Genomic DNA, 10,994 nt, shown 5'->3' with positions numbered 1-10,994 from the left:
AGCTCGAGTCCATTGAGTGATGAATGGATAAACAAAATGTAGTATATTATTCAGCCCTAAGAAGAAATAAAATTCTAACACATGCAACAAAACTGATGAACCTTCCAGATGTTATGCTAAATGAAATAACCCAGACACAAAAAGACAAATATTGAATGTTTATACTCATATGAAGTAGCTAATGTAGTCAAATTCATGGAGACCGAAAATAGAATGGTGTTCGCTAAGGGATAGGGAAAGGAGAAAAGAGTCATTGTTTAATGGGTATGGAGTTTCATTTTGGAAAAATAAAATGTTTCGGATATGGGCCCTGGCCGGTTGGCTCAGCGGTAGAGCGTCGGCCTGGCGTGCGGGGGACCCGGGTTCATATTCCCGGCCAGGGCACATAGGAGAAGCGCCCATTTGCTTCTCCCCCCCCCCCTCCTTCCTCTCTGTCTCTCTCTTCCCCTCCCGCAGCCAAGGCTCCATTGGAGCAAAGATGGCCCGGGCGCTGGGGATGGCTCCTTGGCCTCTGCCCCAGGCGCTAGAGTGGCTCTGGTCGCGGCAGAGCGACGCCCCGGAGGGGCAGAGCATCGCCCCCTGGTGGGCAGAGCGTCGCCCCTGGTGGGCGTGCCGGGTGGATCCCAGTCGGGCGCATGCGGGAGTCTGTCTGGCTGTCTCTCCCTGTTTCCAGCTTCAGAAAAATACAAAAAAAAAAAAGTTTCGGATATGCATGGTGGTGATGGTTGCACAAAAAAGTGAATGTATTAGTACCACTGAACTGTACACTTCAACAGTTAAATGGCCAACTTGGTTTGATACAAAGGATATTTCTGGAATAACTGGTAACACTTGAACAAGATCTGAGGTAGCAGTAATGTATAAACGTCAGTTTTCTGATTTTGCTGGTTGTGCTGGGTTTTATTTGGAGAATATTATTGTTTGTAGGAAATACTTAAAATGTTTGGGAATGATGAGGCATCATATTTGCTGTTGGCTCTCAAATGAGTTAGAAAAACAAATAACATGTTGCACTGTACTTATAACTTCAGTATGCTTGAGATGATTTCCAAACAGTTTTCCAAGTTAAAATATAAAATGATAATCTGCAGTCATCTGTTAAAGAGTTGAGGAAAATGAATCCGGAATTATTTTTAGCATCAGAATTTGAGCTGTGCTTTCCTGGACTACCACCGTCTGGAGCACTTTCCAATATAGTCAACGTAATGTTACTATACTGAGTCCTCCATTGGTAGTATGTATTTTACTTGTTAAAGGTTGCTTTTTATAAGTACCTAGCACATTATTGTGTTACGAGTCACCATCCTCCAGACAATGTATCCTGAGGAAAGATAGCTATATATGAATAATAAGGAAATGAGAGTAAAAATTGAAAAGCAGGTCTGGCCTGACCGAGCGGTGGCGCAGTGGATAGAGCGTCGGACGAGGATACAGAGGACCCAGGTTCGACACCATGAGGTTGCCAGCTTGAGCGCAGGCTCATCTGGTTTGAGCAAGACTCTCCAGCTTGGGCCCTGGCCGGTTGGCTCAGCAGTAGAGCATCGGCCTGGCGTGCGGGCGACCCGGGTTCGATTCCTGGCCAGGGCACATAGGAGAAGCGCCCATTTGCTTCTCCACCCCCCCCCCTCCTTCCTCTCTGTCTCTCTCTCTCTTCCCCTCCCGCAGCCAAGTCTCCATTGGAGCAAAGATGGCCCGGGCGCTGGGGATGGCTCCTTGGCCCCTGCCCCAGGCGCTAGAGTGGTTCTGGTCGCGGCAGAGCAACGCCCCGGAGGGGCAGAGCATCGCCCCCTGGTGGGCAGAGCATCGCCCCTGGTGGGCGTGCCGGGTGGATCCCGGTCGGGCGCATGCGGGAGTCTGTCTGACTGTCTCTCCCTGTTTCCAGCTTCAGGAAAATACAAAAAAAAAAAAAGACTCTCCAGCTTGGACCCAAGGTCGCTGGCTCGAGCAAGGGGTTACTCGGTCTGCTGAAGGCCCGCAGTCAAGGCACTTATGAGAAAGCAATCAATGAACAACTAAGGTGTCACAATGAAAAACTGATGATTAATGCTTCTCATCTCTCTCCGTTCCTGTCTGTCTGTCCCTGTCTATCCCTCTCTGACTGTCTCTCTGTCTCTGTAAAAAAAAAAAAAAAAAGAAAGAAAAAAAAGCAGGTCTGATGGACAGATAAAAAAAGGATCTGGATTCTGAAACTCACTACAAAAGATTTTTAATATTTTTTAATATTTCATATCATATTTGTCACAGAAATGTTTAAATTATGAGAGGATGAGCAGAGGATGGGCTTTATCACTTCCCTTTAGTTGTAAATATATTGTGGTCATACAGGAATTACTACCTGTTTTAAATTATTTTCTTTTTTTTTGTGACAGAGACAGAGATAGAGAGAGGGACAGAGAGGTACAGTAGGGACAGACAGACAGGAAGGGAGAGAAATGAGAAGCATCAATTCTTCATTGTGGCACCTTAGTTGTTCATTGATTGCTTTCTCATATGTTACTTGACCAGGGGCTCCAGCAGACCAAGTGACCCCTTGCTCAAGCCAGCGACCTTGGGTTGGTGAGCCTTGCTCAAACCAGATGAGCCCACGCTCAAGCTGGTGACTCCCTGACCTGTGGTGGCACAGTGGATAAAGCGTTGACCTGGAAATGCTGAGGTCGCCGGTTCAAAACCCTGGGCTTGCCTGGTCAAGGCACATATGGGAGTTGATGCTTCCAGCTCCTCCCCCCCTTCTCTCTCTCTGTCTCTTCTCTCTCTCTCTCTCTCTCTCTCTCCCTGTCTCTCCCTCTCCTCTCTAAAAGGAATAAATTCTAATATTTTGCCTGGCCTGTGGTGGCGCAGTGGAAAAAGCATCGACCTAGAAATGCTGAGGTTGCCGGTTCGAAACCCTGGGCTTGCCTGGTCAAGGCACATATGGGAGTTGATGCTTCCAGCTCCTCCCCCCTTCTCTCTCTCTGTCTTTCTCTCCTCTCTCTCCCTCTCTATGTCTCTCCTCTCTAAAAATGAATAAACAAAATAAAAAAATAAAAATAAAAAAAAGTTGGTGACTTCAGGGTTTCGAACCTGGGTCCTCCACATCCCAGTCCGATCCTCTATCCACTGCACCACCGCATAGTCAGGCTATTTTTATATTGTATTTTATGTGCCTTATAAAAGCTATCATTTGCCCTGGCCAGTTTGCCCAGTGGATAGGGCATTGGCCCAGCATACAGATATCCCGGGTTCGATCCCCAGTCAGGGTACATACAGGAGTAGATTGATATTCCTGTCTCTCTCTCTCCCTCTTTCCTTTCCTTTCTCTCTTTCTGAAATAAATACAATAAACATTTCTAAAAAAGCGATTTGTCTGTAACCTTTATGTGTGAAGGACAGTTTGGCTGAATAATAAATCATCTTTGACTCATTTTCTTTCCTTGAATATATTGTAAGTATTACTCTTCTGAGTTCTGGCATTCAATTTGTTGTTGGAAAGGCCACACCAATTTGATTTATTTTTCCTCTTAAAGGATGTTATGCTTCTACCTGGCTAAACAAACATTCTTGCTTGAAATTTGGGTAAATTTATTTTTTGCTCGAACTTATTTACTGATTGTTGTTCTAGCAGTTCCCCTGTTGGCCACTGAAATAACTGTGCAAGGACCTTGCCAAGAACCGAGACAGAGGCCAAGAGGTTTCACGCTAACTTTGTCTTTAAGAGATACTACTGCCCGGGTCCAAAACACCGCTGCCCTGTTAAGTCGACAGCAACATGAAATAAAAAAGGGAGCTATAACTGACATGCAATAAAGGCCCACATTTAAAGTGTACTGTTTAATGGTTTTGACATGTAGTTTTGACTCACATGGGGGCACTAGGTTCGGCTCCAAAGTGCGTGAATTACATGATCCCTCTAACAGCCTCATTTGACCACTAACACTCTAAGAAGAAAAAGAAATCTCCATCTTCCTCCAAAGGAAATGTCTTTTTCCCCAAAATCTGCAACACTGAGTATTATCAATTATTATTATTATTATTATTATTTGTATTTTTTCTGAAGCTGGAAACGGGGAGGCAGTCAGACAGACTCCCGCATGTGCCCGACTGGGATCCACCCGGCACGCCCACCAGGAGGTGATGTTCTGCCCCTCTGGGGCATCGCTCTGTTGCGACCAGAGCCATTCTAGCACCTGAGGCAGAGGCCACGGAGCCATCCCAAGCGCCCGGGCCAACTTTGGAGCCTTGGCTGCAGGAGGGGAAAAGAGAGACAGAGAGGAAGGAGAGGGGGAGGGGTGGAGAAGCAGATGGGTGCTTCTCCTGTGTGCCCTGGCTGGGAATCGAACCCAGGACTTTGCACACCAGGCCGATGCTCTACCACTGAGCCAACCTGCCAGGGCCTATCAATTATTTTTATATTGACCAATCTGATAGAATATAACAGTGGTCTATTAGAAGGAGGATTCTGGGAATACGTCAGAGTACAAAGCACCAGGAAGCTATGTCTCTGCCTAGATGACTATTGTACTGGTAAAATCTGTCTGGTATAGATAGTTATTTTGCAACTCTGGAGTCTGCGAGAAGGCTCACAACTTGCAAGGAAAGGCTTGGACAGTAGATTATGGTTAATTTTGGTCAATTTAAGCTCTTAGCTCAGCAGTGGCTGCCCATCCCCGACATCCCAGCCCCACAGCACGCAGCTGTGCGTGTTCCAGGAGCAACTTGCATGCTGCTTGTGGGAGCCAGGGAGGACAATAGGACTTTGGCCCCTAATCTGGGGAGATGTGAGTTCTGATCAATGATAGCTGCTTCTGATCATGGAAGTGCAGCACGGAGCTAGACAGCCGCTGCTGCACAAACTCCTTCCTTTGTTAAAAGCCCCTCCAGCTCTGACTGAAGTTGACTTCAGGAGGATTTAAAGGACTGATGCCTTGTTTCTTTAACTCTTCGTTTTTTAAAAATTGGGTTGTTGTTGTTTTTTTTGAGCCAGACATTTAAGGGTTAAGACATTTCAAAGCAACTATATATACTAGAGAATTTATAAAGTCACAGTGAAAGGTGCAGGCTCAGAAAAGATGGGAGAGGACCTTAAGTCTCTACCTCAGGTTTATCCCCAGCATAAAGACAGTCTACAATAATAATAATAATAATAATAATAATAAAAACAATGACAAGAATATAGCAGACCCTGAAGAGGAAGGAGAATCTGATTTCTAGAGTTACCACATTTTTAGATTCAATAGTCCAGTTTTCAACAATAAAATCACAAGGCATATAAAGAAACAGGAAAATATGGCCATTGAAAAGAAAGAAACAAATCAACAGAAAGTGTCCTTGTAAAAGACCAAATGGCAGACCTCTTAGACAAAGACTTTAAAATAACTGTCTTAAAGATACTTAAAGAACTAACCTGACCTGTGGTGGCACAGTGGATAAAGCATAGACCTTGAATGGTGAGGTAGCTGGTTTGAAACCCTGGGCTTGCCTGTTCAAGGTAAATGCAAGAAGCAACTACAAGATGATGCTTCCTGATTCTTCCCCCCACCTCTGCCTTTCTCTCTCTCTCTCTCTCTTCCCTCTAAAAAAAAATATTCAGAAAAAAAAGATACTTAAAGAAGTAAAGGAAGATATGCACAAAGTCATAAAAAATAAAAAGGTAAAGAAAGATATGCACAAATACATAAAAAATGTATGCACAAAATGGAAACATCAATAAAGAGATAGAAAACATAAAATAAAACCAAACTAAAATTCTGGAGTTGAAAATTACAATAAATGAGCCCTGACTGGATAGCTCAGTTGGTTAGAGCATCATCCGGATATACCAACATAACAAGTTCAATCTTCAGGCAGGGCACATACAAGAGTCAACCAATGAATGCATAAATAAGTGGAACAACAAGTTGATCATTCTCTCCCTTCTTCCCTTTCTAAAATCAATAAACACAAAAATTAAAAAGAAAGAAAATTACAAAAAATGAAATAAAAATGTCACTAGAGGGACTCAATAGCAAATTTGACTAAGCAGATTTGAATAGTGAACTTGAAGATAGGACAATAGAAATTATGTCTGAGGAACAAAAACAAAAATAGAAAACTGAACAGAGTCTAAAAGACTTGTGGGATACCATCAAATGGACCAATGTAAACATTATGGAGATACTAGAAGGCAAAGAGAGAGAAAAGGGGCCAGAGATATTATTTAAAAACATAATAGCCCGAAACCTCTCAAATTTGAAAGAAATGAATACAAACACCCAAGTAACTCAATTAATTCTGAGCATAATTAACTCAAGGGCACTGACGTCAAGACACATAATCAAATTATCAAAAGACAAAGAACAAAGGTTAAAATTAGCAAGAGAGATATGATCTGTCACATGGAAGGGATCCTCAATCAGATTGTTAGATTTCTCATCAGAACCTTTGGAGGCCAGAAGGCAATGGACCAATCAATATATTCAAAGCGTTGAAACTGTTAGAGCTAAGAATCCTACCTGATATCTATCTGGCAAAACTGTCTTTCAAAGTGAAGGAGAAATGAAAACATTAGAAAATTAAAAAAAAAAAAAAAAGAAAAGCCAAGGGAGTTTATTATCACTAGACCTGTCCTGTGAGAGATGGTAGAAAGAATCCTGCAGGTTGAAAGGAATGAACACCAGACAGTACTTAGAAGCCGTATTAAGACACAACGTTCTACCCGACCAGGCAGTGGTACAGTGGATAGAACGTCAGACTGGGATGCAGAGGACCCAGGTTCCACTCTGAGGTCACTGGCTTGAGCGCGGGCCCATGTGGCTTGAGCACGGACTCACCAGATTAAGCACAAGTCGCTTCTTGAGCATAGGATCATAGACATGTCCCCATGGTCACTGGCTTGAGCCCAAGGTCACTGGCCTGAACAAGGGGTCACTCACCCTTCTGTAGCCCCCCAGTCAAGGCATATATGAGAAAGCAATCAATGAACAACTAAGGTGCCACAATGAAGAATTGATGTTTCTCATCTCTCTCCTTTCCTGTCTGTTTGTCCCTCCCTATCTGTCTCTCTCTGTCTCTCTCTCTGTCCCTGTCACAAAAAAAAAAAAAATGCTACAATATTCTTAGTAAATATAAATACATGGGCAATTATAAAAAACCAGTAATTTTGGTTTATAACATCACTTTTTGTTTTCTACATGATTTAAGAGACTAATACATTTAAAAAATAAAATTACTTTTCTAAAAGCTAGTATTAGTATATTTTGATTTGTAATACTCTAAATTTTTAGGTTGTTGAATTTATTACTATTTTCCTTTATGGTATCTGAGTTTTTTAAAAATGCCTTTAACAAGGCATTCATCACTTTAAGAAGTTAAAATAATCCATCAATACCTTATTTTAGTGCTTGTAGTGGTTTTATAATTTTACATTATAATTTTTAACTTGTTTAAAACTTACAAAGAATAAAGAAAAAATGAAGTAAACATATTTTTTAAAAATGGCCATACAGTCTTCCCACCCTCATCTTTTGAGTCATCTATATTTCCTCACTGATTTTAAAATGATTTTTTAATACATACTAAATCTTATGTATATTCAGGTCTATTTTTCTGCTTTCAATTTTGTTTCCTTTGATCTGATTTAGGTCCATTTCTGCACTGGTGGCAATAAGCTTTATAAGATTTATCATCTGGCTATTTGGTATGGATGGCCACCTGTCCTCATGTTTATCAGCTGCTACCTGGCTCTTCTCACACTTATTTCTTCCAGGGAAACTACAAAATAATTTCAGTAATTCTAACCAAGTAAACAAACATAAACCAACTGGTATTTGGGTTTGGAGTTATGTTAAAATCACAGATTGGGCCCTGGCCAGTTGGCTCAGTGGTAGAGCATTGGCCCAGCGTGTATAAGTCCCAGGTTCAGTTCCCAATGAAGGCACACAGGAGAAGCGACCATCTGCTTCTCCACCCCTCCCTTCTCCTTTCTCTCTCTATTTCTCTCTTCCTCTCCCATAGCCATGGCTCAGGTGGAGCAAGTTGGTCCTGGGCACTGAGGATGGCTCCATGGCCTCACCTCAGGCACTAAAGTAGCTCAGTTGTGGAGCAATGGAGCAGCGACCCCAAATGGGCATAGCATTGCCCCATAGGGCAGTGGTCCCCAACCCCCGGGCCGCAGACCGGTACTGGTCTGTGGGCCATTTGATACCAGTCCGCAAAGAAAGCATAAATAACTTACATTATTTCCATTTTATTTATATTTAAGTCTAAACGATGTTTTATTTTTAAAAAATGCCCAGATTCCCTCTGTTACGTCCGTCTAAGACTCACTCTTGATGCTTGTCTCGTAAGTTCGACAATTATATTTTAAAATAACACAGTTTTTACGCCAGTTGCATAATTTTATTTTGTGCATTTATCTATCCCACCCTAAAGGCCGGTCCGTGAAAATATTTTCTGACATTAAACCAGTCCGTGGTCCAAAAAAGGTTGGGGACCACTGCCATAGGGGACTCGTGGGTTGGATCCCGGTCGGGGCCCATGCAGGAGTCTCTTTCTCTGCCTCCCTGCTTCTCACTTAAAAAAAAAGAAAAGAGCCTGACCAGTTAGTGGTGCAGTGGATAGAGCGTCAGACTGGGATGTGGAAGGACCCAGGTTCGAGACCCCAAGGTCGCTAGCTTGAGCGCGGGCTCATCTGGTTTGAGCAAAATCTCACCAGCTTGGACCCAAGGTCGCTGGCTTGAGCAAGGGGTTACTCAGTTTGCTGAAGGCTCGCGGTCAAGGCACATATGAGAAAGCAATCAATGAACAACTAAGGCGTCGCAACGAAAAAACTGAGGATTGATGCTCTCATCTCTCTCCGTTCCTGTCTGTCTGTTCCTATCTAGCCCTCTCTCTGACTCTCTCTCTGTCTCTGTAAAAAAAAAATAAAAAAAAAGAAAAAGAAAAAGAAAAGAAATCACAGACTGATTTTGTTAAAAATTGGTATATTTATTTATTTATTTTATTAATTGATTTTAGAGAGAGGAGAGACAGAGAAAGGGGTGGGGAGGAGCGGGAAGCATCAACTCATTGTTGCTTCCCATATATGCCCTAACCCGGCAAGCCCAGGGTTTTGAACTAGCAACCTCAATGGTCAAGGTCAATGATCTATCCACTGCACCACCACCAGTCAGGTGAATTGGTATATTTATAATCTATTTAGTCTTCCTAGCCAAAAAATTTTAAAATTTCATTCTATTCTTTTATTTATTTATTTTTAATTTTTTAAAATTTATTCATTTTAGAGAGGAGAGAGAGTGAGAGAGAGAGAGACAGAGAGAGAGAAGGGGAGAGGAGCAGGAAACATCAACTCCCACATGTGCCTTGACCAGACAAGTGCAGAGTTTCGAACTGGCGACGTCATGTTCCAGGTCGACGCTTTATCCACTGTGCCACCCCAGGTCAGGCAAATTTCATTCCATTCTTCTAAAAAATACATTTTAGGCCCTGGCTGGTTGGCTCAGCGGTGGAGCAACAGCCTGGCGTGCGGGGGACCCAGGTTCGATTCCCGGCCAGGGCACAAAGGGGAGGCACCCATTTGCTTCTCCACCCCCCACTCCTTCCTCTCTGTCTCTCTCTTACCCTCCTGCAGCCGGGGCTCCATTGGAGTGGGGATGGCCCGGGCGCTGGGGATGGCTCCTTGGCCTCTGCCCCAGGTGCTAAAGTGGCTCTGGTCACAGCAAGGCGACGCCCAGGAGGGGCAGAGCATCGCCCCCTGGTGGGCAGAGCTTCACCCCTGGTGGGCGTGCGGGGTGGATCCCGGTCGGGCGCATGCAGGAGTCTGTCTGACTGTCTCTCCCCGTTTCCAGCTTCAGAAAAATACAAAAAATAAAAAAATAAAAATAAATAAATAAATAAATAATACTTTTTATTTTAATAAACACTTCTTGAGTGGCCAACTGTACTGTATGCTGTACAAGGCATCAGGGACACAGAACTTAAGACGCAGCCTCTGGGAACACATATCCCGGCTGACAAGTGAACAAGTGACTCTGATACGATGTGTGATAAGTAAATATAAAAGCACATCTACAACTTAAAGAACATAGAGAAAGAATGTAACTGTCTCTAAAGAAGGGTGGCAGGGAAAGCTGCAATGAGGTGATGACCTTGACTTGTCCTTTGAAAGATAAGCATAAATTCATCAGCAGCAAAGTGGGGAAGGCATTCTAAGGAGAGGAAAAAAACATACGTGTTATAGTAAACTTATTATTGAACAAGTTGCAAAGGGAGATGTAAACATGTTTTGACCAGGAGTTGATAAGTGTGGCTGTTTGTGAGCTGATAGTGCAGGTGTTTGAGAATGATAAAAATAAAACCAAAAATGTATGCAAACAGCCTGACCAGGTGGTGGCACAGTGGATAGAGCATCGAACTGGGATGCCGAGGACCCAGGTTTGAGACCCAGCAGTCGCCAGCTTGAGTGCGAGCTCATCTGGTTTGAGCAAAACTCACCAGCTTGGACCCAAGGTCACTGGCTTAAGCAAGGGGTTACTCGGTCTGCTGAAGGCCCACGGTCAAGGTACATATGAGAAAGCAATCAATGAACAACTAAGGTGTCACAACGAAAAACTGATGATTGATGCTTCTCATCTCTCTCTGTTCTTGTCTGTCTGTCCCTATCTATCCCTCTTTCTGACTTTCTCTCTGTCTCTGTAAAAAAAAAAAAAGTATGTAAACATGTCATTGAATAAGAATTAATGTAGGCCCTGGCCGGTTGGCTCAGTGGTAGAGCATCGGCCTGGCGTGTGGGAGTCCCGGGTTTGATCCCCGGCCAGGGCACACAGGAGAGGCGCCCATCTGCTTCTCCACCGCTCCCCCTCTCCTTCCTCTCTGTCTCTCTCTTCCCCTCCCACAGCTAAGGCTCCATTGGAGCAAAGTTGGCCTGGGCGCTGAGGATGGCTCTGTGGCCTCTGCCTCAAGTGCTAGAATGGCTCTGGTTGCAACAGAGTGACGCCCCAGATGGGCATGCCAGGTGGATCCCAGTTGGGCGCATGTGGGAG

The sequence above is a fragment of the Saccopteryx bilineata genome, chromosome 11 (assembly GCF_036850765.1).
Source record: "Saccopteryx bilineata isolate mSacBil1 chromosome 11, mSacBil1_pri_phased_curated, whole genome shotgun sequence".
NCBI classification, from domain to species: domain Eukaryota; kingdom Metazoa; phylum Chordata; class Mammalia; order Chiroptera; family Emballonuridae; genus Saccopteryx; species Saccopteryx bilineata.
Note: the sequence above shows the minus strand (reverse complement) of the source record.